The sequence below is a fragment of the Bidens hawaiensis genome, unplaced genomic scaffold (genome assembly GCF_021521415.1).
Source record: "Bidens hawaiensis isolate Kalapana, Puna unplaced genomic scaffold, B.hawaiensis_p1.1 tig00003378_1, whole genome shotgun sequence".
NCBI classification, from domain to species: domain Eukaryota; kingdom Viridiplantae; phylum Streptophyta; class Magnoliopsida; order Asterales; family Asteraceae; genus Bidens; species Bidens hawaiensis.
In genome coordinates this window covers 1,011,694-1,026,427 of record NW_027491188.1, presented here as the reverse complement: position 1 = coordinate 1,026,427, position 14,734 = coordinate 1,011,694, and positions in this window count along the sequence as shown.

The following is a 14,734-nucleotide window of genomic DNA, read 5'->3' as shown; positions in this document are numbered from 1 at the left end:
AGGAAGTAGTAGTAATGGATAATTGACACGCGTAATGTATTGTACAGTTAGCCGTGCTCAACTAAGAAGGGCATTACGATTAACGGCGAGAGAAACCGACTCCAGGTGAGTTCTAGCCCTATTTCTCTTTGAAATGTTTTCGGGGCTGTGTACATACTCATATGTGATGGTTAATACATTTAATTAATTGATAAGTGTATGACTATGTATTGGATGTTATTACTATATAATGATAGTATGAATGAGCATGTATATATATATATTATATACATGAGACAGGTAAAATATGCACGTATGATAAATGTATGGTTATTCGAGGCAGTAGGGACCAGACCCTTATAATATCTGTGATGGTAGGGACCAGACCCTTATAATATCTGTGATGTTAGGGACCAGACCCTTATAATATCTGTGATGATAGGGACCAGACCCTTATAATATCTGTGATGATAGGGACCAGACCCTTACAATATCTGTGATGTTTAATGTAGAATAGCTTATGGTATACCATAGGGTTTTATGAAAAAAAAAAGTATGTAAGTACGTATGCATGTATATAAGGTATATATGAAAGGAGTAATAGAAAACTAAGGTATGAATACGTATCTTCGGACGCGTACGAGTAAGGGTATGAATGTATTGTATGTTAATTGATTAACTAGAACTCACTCAGCGTAGCTAACTTTTAGTATGCACGCAGGCAAACAGGTTGAGACAGCTGGCTTAAGGAGGGGCACATGGCATTGACTGAAGAGACTGACATCCATGATGAAGTGTTATGACTGTTTTAATAAATTATTTATGAAAAGACAAGAATGAATGTTTTGTAATGTGATGTTTGAAGTTTTTAATTATTCCGCGAAGTTTTAATTTACTCTGATTTTAGAACTGTGTTTTTGAGTAAATCCAACACCAAAGTAGGGTTACCGGGAACGGGGCCTTACAATATAGTCTAATGTTCCCTTGATCTATGCTCTTCGTGAGGGCATGAACCGAAGAGACTGGCATCCATGATGAAGTGTTATGACTGTTTTAATAAATTATTTATGAAAAGAAAAATTGTATGTTAAGACAAGAATGAATGTTTTGTAATGTGATGTTTGAAGTTTTTAATTATTCCACGAAGTTTTAATTTACTCTGATTTTAGAACTGTGTTTATGAGTAAATCCAACACCAAAGTAGGGTTACCGGGAACGGGGCCTTACAATATAGTCTAATGTACCCTTGATCTATGCTCTTCGTGTTTGGGATTTGGTGAAGCTTTCTACGGTCTCGACATTCTCTAAAGACAAGACGAAAACGTTTCATACAATTTGCTTAATTACAATTTGGTGTAACTGGAAGAAAATAAATGCTTTAGAGCATTCTCAATCGGTTCTCCAAAATTATGTAAGGGTGTTCTCCGTTTTTTATAGTGTGATTGTGAGTGAAGGAGAAAGAAAATGTTACTACCATTGTTCACCCTTCATAATTTTTTAATATATTTTTTTAAAGCGCTTTTGAGTGAAGGAAACAAAAAAGCAATGATAAATTTATAAAAAAATATTATTTGATTAAAAAAAGAGAGAAAATGTAGTGATTTTTAGTGTAATTTTAGATTTATAGATGGAAAATGAGTTGGGAATACTCTTGGTATACAATGGAGCCCCGATTCTCGTGCGTAGGTTGTAGTTTCCCAGCCGTATCTACACGGAATATCTCGTTCTACGTAGGTGCGGAATCCCTACGTAAGACGATACGAGCGTAGAAGACGAAACACGTTAAACACAAGCAAACACACGTTACAATACTCAAAAGACACGTTGTATTGCAACTAGTAACACGTGATATCAATCACCGATTACATAAAACAGAACAACTTCTTCCAAAACCTAGCCGCAACTAAACATTTATAACATACGACAACTTCGCCTAACATGTTTAGGTGAAGTTGTCACTAACTTCGCTTGTTTCACAAGTTCGCCCATATCAGGCGAACTTGAGACACAACTTCGCTTAATTTCAAATACAAAACATACTAACTCGATTACAGACACTAGATACTGAACTACTGACATCATGTACCAACAGACTCCCCATTGGCAGTAGATTCATATCTCTATCTTCAAACACGTGTCTCGTAATCCCAAAAATCTTGTATCTTCCATCTTCAAGCATGAACGCCTTCTCGTACACAAACTGAAACTACTCTTTGATATTTCTTTGCTTCTTCTTTCTAAGCAGGAATGTAAAATATATATTTTTCTCGTTCAGCACCTGCAGATCAGCTTGAGACAAATTCACTAAATGCATAGGATCATATACTCTCATCAGCTCTTGTTCATATTCATCCTCCATTACTGCTTCAGCTGTTTCACAATCAACGTACCACCATTTTAGATCTTTGAGCACATCCTTGGGCATTTGTTTCATCGGCACTTCTTTTAGACACCGGATCGGCTTATACTTCATTATCATCCAAGGCTTGCCATCTGCTCTCATTCCTCTATCTTTGTCTTCAACGAGCTTTCCTTTCTGTGGTTTCAACAGCTCGAACTTTTTCTCCTTTATGCTTTCCTTCCAGACTATCTTCTCAATGATCCTAGCCATGTTATCATCACTCCTGTTTATCAACCCCAACCTGGCTAAGTCCTTCACTTCACATTCAGGCAACGTATTCAACGATCTCAACAGCCTCTTGAAATACTGAACCCCATCATACCGTTTAATCACAAAAAGCCTCAACTGCTCATCATATAACCAGCATATAATCCCCTTTTTCGATTCAGCATAACCCCTGATGTTGTAACTTTTCTTGAACATAGTAGGGACCGCCGGTTTCTTAGTCTTTACGAACCACTGAGCGTAGCCTTCTTTCCATCTTGGCTGCTCCTCCCATTCTGTCTCATCACATCCCGTATCTTGACCCAAATCTGACTTTTCAACCTCTGGAATTTCATGCTCAACATTCTCCTCCACAATCTCTCCCTCTTCGACTTCACTATCAATCACGATCTCAGCTCCTATCTTCTCTATCTCCTCCAACGGTAACACATCCTCATCACCTATAACATCATCTAACACCTCCTCAGCATCCACAACCACCACATCATCACCCCCTGAACCGCCAGCTGCACTCGTTGACTCCCCCTAAGATGTGGAAGTCCTAAGAGCTTGTTCAGTTCTTGGCAGATCTCCACCTGCACCTTTCGATGCATTGGGATCATCGTCTCGATCGTTACGCTTTTTTGTCCTCAGCTCGTCACCCTTACAGCTCATCTCCCCCTGAGATGCCAAGAACTGTTTCAAGGCATCAATTATTTTACCATGCTCGATCAGGAGGGACGACTGAATTTGATTCTCCGCAACGAGGCGCTGAATAGCATGAGTCTGGATAAGATTTACTCTTGATTGTTCTGCCACGACCCTTTCAAGCGCTGCTATTCTTTCCTAATAGGATAAGGTTGCATCGAAATCAAACCTCATATATGATATGTCTTGAGCGTACGGAGGAGGGATTCCCAATGTAACCGGCACCTCAGAAACAGATGGAAACGTAACCGCAGGTGGTATCGTAACCGACAACTCTGCAGTAGCAACAACTGTCGACTCAACAAACCTTGCTACGACCTCCGTTGGAGTAAGAGTTGGAGGTGGCAAGGACACAATCTCCGGAGCCGAGAGCTGGAATGTAGTGGGTGGGATGCCGAAGGAAGATGAGGTAGTCACCACGGGAACATCCGTGGCGATTGGCCTTGTAACTGGCAATGGTGTAGAGACAATAGTCATACCAGACAGTGTGGGTGGAGTGAAACGAACCACCCTTGAGCTCTCACCAGCTCCCGAACCTGCACCTGCCCTTTCTCTTCTCGATCTATGGACCAACTGATGTAAATCTTCCTCAAAGTCCGAATCACTGTCATCGTTGTCTCTCTTCCTCTTCCCATGAATCCTTTCTTGTGTAACTAAAATTCGTCTAGCTTCAGCCACATCATCATCTGAGGAATCAGAATCAGCCTCCGTCGTAGCTGCCATAGCAACATCCACACTAGTAACCCGTGCAACCGAGACTTGCACCTCTTCCTCAGGATCAACACGTTCCATATCGAAGAAACCTTGACCGCCAAAAGCAGCTTCAAGGTCTACAGTTTCCTCCGGTGCCACAACAGGAGCAGCAGGTAAAGCTTGTTGTACCTCAGGTGGTGGTTGAGGTGCTCCAGCCTGTTGTGGTGCCGGATCCCGAAACTCGTCCCCACGAGCTGGGACATACTCTGGGTTGATCAAGTACCCAAATAATGGAGTATGTCGAGGACGGAGCTCAGGTTTACTTCTTGCACTTGATGATCTACACTAAGCGAAGATCCTCTTGCTTACACTCTCCACATATCTAATCGGGCGGCGCTAAGGTAACGTGGGAGCAACATGATTCAAGATCATTTGAAGGAATCTTGGATACATCAGAAATCTCTGACGCGCCACCGCTCGTCTTTGACGGTCTATCTCGTAGAACACCATCTGACTAAAGCTATAACGCTTATTGTAAGTCAGTGATGTCATTGCCGACTGCATGGTCGCACCCATTCCATCTGTACCAGCCTTTCTCCCTGACATACACACGATCATTACGTGCATAAGAAATCGCCATTGGTCTAACAAGAATCCCTTTCGTCTTTGAGTATCTCCCAATGGACCAGAATATCCCATTCTCAGAAAAGCACCATCTCTGAATGGAGCCATGAAATCTGTAGGATCGTCTCTCGTTTCATCCCCAAACTGCAAAGCCACCCTGATCTGTTCAGACGAGAACTGCACTATCTGATTGTTAACCGTTGCACGCATAACCGGGGGCTCGACTCGACAATCATACTCCACTGTCTACCAGAAATCTTCAATGTTTGGCAAAGATATAGGCAGTGTTGTGGTAATAGCGTGGAAGATACGCGAGCGGATAAGAAACGTGACGATCTCGCGGAAATCATCAACACCGCTCGCATCCGGGTCCAAAGTTATGTACATGTTATGCCCCGGGAAAAACTGCCGATTGTTATCTCCTCCTTCGTCAGCACCTGCACCACCTGCTCCAGCTACAGCTGCCATTTCTGCAACAAAAACAGTCTAAGTTAGAGAATCGTCGAGTCTAATCACAACTTCGCCTGTTACCCTGAGCGAAGTTATGATTTATTCTGTATAGGCGAAGTTAGGGGTGGGGCGAAGTTGGTAATAACTTCGCCTTCACTTGAACTTCGCCTGATAAATGTTAAATAAAAAGGGCCAGGCGAAGTTAATGATAACTTCGCCTAACCACAACTTCGCCTCATATACTGTTAAATAATTAAATATCAGGCGAAGTTAAACCTTAGGCGAAGTTAAGGATAACTTCGCCTAAACTGTAACTTCGCCTGAATATGAATCGGCAACAGTTTAGACGTTCAAACGAAGTGATTTTGGTCAATTTGGAGATTGCGGACTCAACCAAACATGTTTTGACGGAGATCAACACGATCAAGTTGAATATGACTACGTTAAAACAAGTTTGAAAAGCGGGTGTTAGATGTTTGAAAGAACGGGGTCGTGAATCGGGTCGAAACAATCTCTGATTAACGTCATGACATAGATTATAAGATATGACGACACTACACACCTATAAATCGGATTGGTATTTGTCAAAGATAAAAATATTGAATCGAAAAATAACTTCGCCGAGGTTACTGGAAGATAAGTTCGCTGGGTTTGAAAATAATGATGAGTCTGACCAATAATGTCTTTATATAGGGTCAAAGATGAACAGGCGAAGTTGGGGCTAACTTCGCTTACCCCTTAAGTTCGCCTGTTATATTAACTTCGCTTGATAACCATGTTACAAAACAGACCCTCTAATTTGAACATTATGCTTTTAACTTTTAAACCTTCCTTTAAAAAGTAGAATGTTACGATCAAAGACCAAGTAACCAGATATAAAGACATAAAACGACATAAGTAGAATAAAACTTAGAAATAAAGTACACGGGATCAAATTTCAGTCTCGACAGGGACTACCACGTTTTAGAAAAGATCCGAACAGGAATCATACTAATTAAGTGACTGTCACATAGATCCATGTTCAGCTGTATTATGACATAAAGAAACAGGTTGTAAGCAGGTAAATAACTTAGAATGGTTTTCATCGCTTCTGTGATACGGGTTAGGTTCAATTAAGCTCAAAATATAAATGGGCAACACCTCAGAGATTATGATGTCTCCTATCTATTCTCAAAGCGTATTTGGCTTTCCTCAAGTCACCCCGAGTTGACCTCGACCCGTAGTGTCTGATTAAATAGTAAGTACACGTCGATCAATAGAGTCTTTTTTATTAAATATTTACACAGTTTCAGAGTAGTAAACAACTGCAAGTCCCGAATCTGGATCACTGCAGTTTCTTGATACGCTATCTTCACGGGAATCAGAACACTCATGGGCTCGTGTATGACTGGGTAATCGCTTTTCTGCCTATCATTCGGAAAGATATATGCGGAGACATACACAACTCTTAATGAGTTTCCACTTAAGATCGAGGAGATTTAGTTAGTATCACTTCTACTTTTACGCACCATAAAAAGCTACCATGACATACAATGACTGTTCTAAAGTCTTTTAGGCCTAATAACTTCACTAGTTAAGCACACAGAATCAGTTTGTCTATCACTTTCCAAGGTTGGATCAATTTTCTTTTAAACATAGTAAAGAAACTTCTTACGAAGTAGTAGACTTGAAAAATTATTTCATCTCCCAATAAAAAAATTTAACTTCTATCGCCCCGATCAAGTCGAAGTCTTCAGGTAAACGGCTATCCTGAAGATCCAATGGATCAGCTGGACCGACCACATACGAGTATGTGTCCTTCTAACTAAGTATGAACGACTAATTTTCAGCGAAAGAATAAAAACACATCATAAACCGCCCTGGTCACTTTCAGTCATCTGGTTAATGGCTATCCTCATATTCTACAAGTAGAAATGAGGACCAAACATATCCGAAGATATGTCCTTCAAAGTGAAGCAACCGACATAATTCTAAGCGATAGTGAGGTTTTTTTTTTTTTTAATCAAAAACGAAAAACACGGTTACTCGGGATTGATCATCCCATTTAGCTCAACAAGGTTTTGAAAACGAGTTTTGTCGAACGCTTTAGTAAACAAATCAGCGAAATTATCTAACGAATCAACCTTTTCGAGCACTATCAATTTCTTCTCAGCACAATCCCGTATAAAATGATGACGGATGTCAATGTGTTTAGTTTTGCTATGCTTTACGGGATTGTTAGTTACTGAGATAGCAGCAGTGTTATCAATGCAAATAGAAGTATGTGTGAAATTCAGACCGTAATCGCGCAATTGTTGTTGTATCCAAAGAACCTGGGAGCAGCAGTTCGATGCTGCCATGTATTCTGCTTCACAGGTAGAAATGGCGACTGAAATCTGCTTCTTGCACTGCCATGACACTAATCTGCCTCCAAGAAACTGACATCCACCTGTTGTTGACTTCCGATTCTGATTGCATCCTCCATAATCGGAATCTGTGTAGGCGACTAACTCCAAGTCTCCTCCTTTCGTGTACCACAACCCTAGCTTAGGCTTGCCTTTGAGATATCGCAATATCCTTTTCACACCCTTCATGTGAGATTCCTTTGGGTTTGCCTGAAAGCGAGCACAAAGACAAACTGCAAACATAATATCAGGTCTAGATGCAGTTAAGTACATTAAAGAACCTATGATTGCCCGATATTGGGTGGGGTCCACGTCTGCATCACTGTCTGAATCAGCACCCAGTTTATGGTTGACGCAAACTGGAGTATCATGGAGTGCTGTCCTCCATCTTGAAGCGTTTGAGAACGTCTTGGACATATTTAGTCTGATGAATGAACATCCCATCTTTCTTCTGATCAACCTGCAGTCCTAAAAAGAAAGTTAGTTCACCCATAGCACTCATTTCAAACCTCTTTTTCATGACGGCTTCAAATTCCTGACACATGGCGACTTTTGATGCAGCAAAGATGATGTCGTCCACGTAGACTTGCACCAGAAGAAAGTCGCTTCCTTTTCTCTTAACGAACAGTGTGCTATCGATCTTTCCCCTTTCAAATTCATTGTCAAAAAAGTAATCGGATAGAGTTGCGTACCAGGCACGAGGGGCCTGATATAGCCCATATAGCGCTTTACTTAGCTTGTACACGTGATCAGGAAAGTCTGGGTCAGGAAAACCCGGAGGTTGCTCAACGTACACAACCTCATCGACTTTACCGTTAAGAAACACACTTTTCACGTCTAACTGGAACACCTTCATCTCCTTGTGTGCAGCAAATGCCAAAAACAATCGAATCGCTTCCAATCTCGCTACAGGAGCAAACACTTAATTGTAGTCGATCCCTTCTTGCTGATTAAAACCTTTTACAACCAGCCTCGCCTTGTTCCTGATAATTATCCCTTTTTCATCTCTCTTGCATTTGAAAACCCATTTTGTGCCAATCGCATGCACATTTTTCGGTTTTGCAACCAAATTCCATACCTCTATCTTCTTGAACTGGGCTAACTCTTCTTGCATGGCTTCGACCCACGAGCTGTCCTTGAGAGCCATTTGATAGTTCTTTGGTTCAATCTGGCTGATGAAGCAGGTGTACAAGCATTCGTTAATGATGCCTGTATCTTTAATGCTTGTGTAAACACAAGTGTGCTAATTCAAGCTTCGTCTTGTTTGTACACCGTCGGACAGATCACCTATCCCGTTCTCCAAAGGGTGATTTTTGTGAACACTCATAGTCGGAACCGAACTGACTTGCAGATTGTCTTCCAGGTTCGAAGGTAGCTCATCAATGGGTGATTGTTGTTGAGAATGAAACGGATTGAAGAATTCCTCTTCTGTAGAGGCAGCAGGGGTATCGACAGCATTTGACGAGGAAGGTTGACATTCATCGTACTGCGGTCGTTGCACAAAATTTTCTTCCTCATCATAAAGCATCTTCGTAGCAATTCTCTCATCAACTTCTGCACAATTCAAGTAATGAAAATTAGAAGATTTAAAAAGCCTATAATAGTCGAAAGCCCCAGCGGGTCCCGTGCTTGGTTTTGGTGATTTGTAACTTGTGATGTCAGTGTTACACACCACCTCAACCTTGCTGGTCGATAGATTAAAGACTCGTCTGTTGGGGGTCCCAACAACATATCCGACTAAAATACCTTCGTCGGCTATCTCACCAAATTTTGAGTTCGTCTTTAATATCGAACACGGGGACCCGAATGGTTCGAGACCACTCAAGTTAGGCTTTCTACCATGCATAAGTTCATAACATGTTTTATTCAATCTTTTAACAGTTAAAACTCTATTAAGGATATAACAGGCTGTAGCAACAGCTTCAGCCCAGAACACCACAGGAAGTTTAGAATCAGCCAGCATGGTTCTGGCTCCTTCAATTAGCGTTCTGTTCTTCCTCTCAGCCACCTCATTTTGTTGCGAAGTATACGGAGCGCTGTACTGGTGGTCTATCCCTTTCTGTGAGCAGAATATCTCCATCTGATAGTTTTTGAACTCTGTCGCATTGTCAGTCCTGATGTATTTAACCTTCTTCCCCATAATATTCTCAAACTTGGTAATCAAATTCATTACCAACTGAACCGTTTCATCCTTTGTCTTCAGGAAATATACCCAAGAATATCGAGAGAAATCATCAGTTATTACCAAGCAGTATGATGTTCCACCTAGGCTTTTTACATTCACGGGACCGAAGAGATCCATGTGAAGTAGGTCTAGGGTACTGACTATTGAATTAACCTTCTTGGTGTGATGAGATTTCTTGTGTTGCTTTCCCTTTTTGCACGATAAGCATTGGTCTTCAAAGTTGAAATTTTTCAAGGGAACACCCAGCACCAGCCCATTCTTGACAATGTAGTTCATTTTTCGAAGATGAATATGCCCCATTCTTCGATGCCATTACTCGGACTCCGATTCAGTTGCTTTTGACAAAAAACATGATTCTTCTGTTGCCATCTCAGTCGACCTCATGTCCATAACATATGTATTCTTTTCCCTTGGAGCCTTCATTACTATCCATTCCTCTGGTATCTTGAAACCAGGATACAGTACGATCGCTTCATTTTTGGTAAAGTGCACAGTGTAATCTTTGTCACAGATCTGAGATACACTCAGCAGATTATGCTTCAGCTCTTCAACGAAATTCACTTTTTCTAACTTCATTTTACCATTAGTCACCGTCCCAATTCCAGTAATTCTTCCACCACTCTCTCCAGCAAAACTTACTCTACCTCCCTGAACAGGTTTCCATTCGTGTAACAAATTCTTGTTACCCGTCATGTGCCGGGAACAGCCGCTATCCACAACCCATAGATTGTTTGCAGCCCTGTTCAACTGTTCCTGCACGATTAAAGCAAAGGATTAAAATCTGGGGAACCAAGACCTATTGGTCTTAGGTCGATTAAATCTGTTAAAAGGCATCCCGTACTTTGGCTGTCCAAAGTTAGTATTAGAATGATTTCTGTAAGTCCTAAAAGGATACCTTCTAGTAGATTGACTCTGAGGCCATCCAAACCTTCGTGAATTAAATGAATTATTACTAATGATTTGGTTGTTAACAGGGAAAAACTGAGATCGACTTCTTTGAAAACCTGGATTAGTCCAATATCTGAACTTTGATGAGTTTTCATTTTTACCATTATAGTAATTACTGTTAGTTCTACTCTCAGTTTTCGAAGGCCTCATACCTCTGAATCTCTGATTCAGAGGGCAATCAGCAATCAGATGTCCTATTTGATTGCATCTGAAACAGCTCCTGTGTTCAACTTTCGTCTCAACAGTTGTTTTAGATGTTGAGGTTGCATTACTGCCCGTTTGTCTAACATATGGTGGGACATACGGGTTTAGTGGAGAATTCTTTTCAGTTGGTTTATGTTCCTCTCCACGTTTTAGTAACACAGCCTCTTCTTTTGTCTCACTAGACTCAGATGTCTTGTCCGAATTTGATGAGACAGGACTAGGAACAGAAATCTTAACATTAGAAACAGGCTTACTTGTTTCGCTTTTACTAACTTCTGGATCTTTAATCGTAACCTTAACAGGAACTGTCTGACCAATTTCAACATCAACAGATTTCTGATTACTAGGATCATAAGTATAGTTATGATTATAAGGAGGTGGAACATCAGAATATCCAATTCCTCCCCTTTTAACTGGGGAACGTTGATCACTTACGAGGTGATCAAGTATTGCGGAGGAATTTCTAAATTGCTCAAGCTTTCTGTTTAGTTCCACCACTTTTACCTGGTAATCAGCTATCTGTTTATCCCTTTCAGCAATTAGTTTGGTTTTCTCTTCTAACACTTCATAGCTAAGATCAATTACCTGTATTTTTTCAGCTAGACTGGCTTTAAGACTTCTGATATCTTTCTCACTAGCTTTTATTTTTACCGTGTAATTTTTTTCTCTAGTTTTAGTGTAATAATGATCTTCTTTTAATGTTCTAAATTGAGCATCCAAACTAACAAACTGATCAGTTATTGTTTTCAGCTGTTCAGACAGATTTTCACATTTTGTACAATGGAGTTTAGAACTTACCTCAGAGAGCTGATCTGTCACCTCTGCCATATAAGCTTGATCTTCTCTTATCTCTCTGTTTTTTCCTTCAGTTTCGATGTTAACCAAGTTGGCCTGTTCGAACACTTCCTCAACTTGCAGATTCCAATTGTATTCCCCGTTCTGTCTGGATATCATTGTCCTATTCTCGTTACTTCCCCCATTCGGTTGTGTTGGCCTGTTCTGACTACGTTCTACACGTTCATTTGTGCATTCTTTAGCAAAGTGTCCATTCTGTTGACAGTTATAACACCGAACCTTTGACTTATCAAAACCTGGTCTTTCACCAACGAATTTTCTACCAGTCTTCTTCATAAACCTTTTAAATCTTCTTACTATCATTGCCATCTGCCACTGCAGATCCATCTCCTCCAGATCATCTGCATCGATCTGATCATAGTCTTCGTCTAAAGTTGCAGGATCAACGATTTTACCTTTAATGTAATTTTCGTAAGAAGCAATGAAAGAGGCATAGAGAGCAAACTGCTGTTCAGCAGATTTAACACTCATGGGCATCTGAGAGTAGTTGTTGTTCGGAACGCTTGAAGAAAAACTACCCTTTGTTGTTTGAGGTTTAGAAGTGTTTGATCCACCAGCCACGAAACACACATCACCTTCCATGTTGAGAGTTACATGACCATCATGAGTTGAGTTAGAGCTCGAGTCTCCCTTTGAGTAGTAAGCAGACGATTCTGACTTCGAACTTGAACTTGAACTAACTTTCGCACCATACATTCCCGGATCCTGAACCTGATCAGTTGGTGTCTCTTTTCGAACCATGTTAAGTTCAAAAGTTCGTAGTTTGTTGACTGCTATTTCCAAGTCAATGTTGGCTAACTCTTTATCTTCTCTCATCAAGACAGTGTACATCTCCCTTTTCGGTGGGAGAGCATCAAGGAGTTTTTCTACGATCTCCTCTTCTTTGTAAACAATGGAATAATTGCTGAGTTCGGTCATCAGGTGATAATATCTTGTGATGATATCATCAAGTGATTCATTCTACAAGTACTTGAACACCGAGAATTGGGTTTTGAGTAGCTTAATCTTGGATGCACGTATCCCCACATTACCTTCAAATCGGTTTTCAAGCGCTTCCCATAGCTCTCTAGCGGTTTTATATTTCCTGAAGGTATGAAGAATCTCTTGTGGAAGAGCCATTGTTATCGCAGCATGAGCTTTGCTTTCAGCCTCATACATCTTCTTTTCTTCCTCTTCCATCTTATTGTATTTCTTAATTTGTTCACGACCCTCATACAAAGCCGTTGGTGGAATGTATCCATCTTGAATGCACACCCACATCTTAGCATCTTGATATTTAACATACTTCTCAAACCGATCTTTCCAAGCCACGAAATCGGTACCCCTAAGCATTTTCGGTGCCTTAGTAGCTGAACCTGCTTCCACCTCCATTTTCACCAGTTCCGTAATATTTATAGAAGTCATCTTTGGAAGAAATACAAACGAGCACTCAAAGAAACCAAAAATAAAAATTTTATTCTGAACAGTACTGTAAGCGAAGTTAAACTTAACTTCGCTTAAGTCTTAACTTCGCTTGAATTCTTAACTTCGCTCCTTTTTAAATTCGCCTGATTAGGCGAAGTTGTAGATAACTTCGCTTAAGTTAAGCGAACTTGTGAGGTAGGCGAAGTTGTTAATAACTTCGCTTAACCTTATATCTTCGCCTAAACCCTACAAACAGTAGCGGCAACTTCGCCTGATGAACAATTGTTTTTGCAGGTTTGATTTTGACGTTTTCCGAGGTATGCGAAGGTGTAATGGGTTGTATTTGATGGTGGGAGGTGAGTAAGACACAAAAACTCGGTATATTAACGTAAACTCGTCCCGCGAATAGTCGAACGGAACGATTTCTACACCCGTGTGATAATCCCTAACCACACAATCACGAGCAAATGCTTTGATACCAATTGTAGGTTCCCAGCCGGATCTACACGGAATATCTCGTTCTACGTAGGTGCGGAATCCCTACGTAAGACGATACGAGCGTAGAAGACGAAACACGTTAAACACAAGCAAACACACGTTACAATACTCAAAAGACACGTTGTATTGCAACTAGTAACACGTGATATCAATCACCGATTACACAAAACTGAACAACTTCTTCCAAAACCTAGCCGCAGCTAAACATTTATAACATACGACAACTTCGCCTAACATGTTTAGGCGAAGTTGTCACTAACTTCGCTTGTTTCACAAGTTCGCCCATATCAGGCGAACTTGAGACACAACTTCGCTTAATTTCAAATACAAAACATACTAACTCGATTACAGACACTAGATACTGAACTACTGACATCGTGTACCAACATAGCTTGATGGTAGAACATCGGAAATAAAAAATGCTCGGATATCTATGGATTATGAATATGTCTAAAAAGCATGGTTAACATAGAAGGACTGATGTAGTTTCTGGTTGTAACTATTGAATGATTTTTTAGAGGGCTCGTCTTGATGTTTGTGTTCAGGTCCTAGTTATTTAACAGATGTATTGACGGTTTTATAGCGACATGCTAGAAATTGGGAAAATTCCCAAAATAGCCCATTCTAGAGAGATAATCCCCAAAATAGCGCAGAAGTCTTGATTATTCCCAAAGAATTTGGACAGAGGAGACACTTTGAGAGAATATATTTATTATAAGGGAACATGCCAAACTCTTAAAAATATGGAGGGAGTAGACCAAATATGGGAACAAGACCAAATTTTTGAAAATATTAAGGAAGCAGGCCATATTTTTTTCTTAACTTTTCTTCTCAAAAGACAGTGGACGGTTTTATGATATTTCCTACCTGGGCCGTACAAATTTTCAAATTTTTGAAAAATGTGTCTTTTTTAATTTCGTCTTGGAAGACGCATTTTAGAGAAATTTGTTCTAATAATACGAGATTTTTCTTTTCTTCTTATAAGTTGGATTTATTCAAATTCCATCCACTCCGGTAATATTTATTTAAATTTTGTTCACAGCGACAAGATTTAAGACCAAATATGGGAACAAGACCAAAATTTTGAAAATATTAAGGAATCAGGCCATATTTTTTTCTTAACTTTCTTCTCAAAAGACAGTGGACGGTTTTATGATATTTCCTACCTGGGCCGTACAAATTTTCAAATTTTTGAAA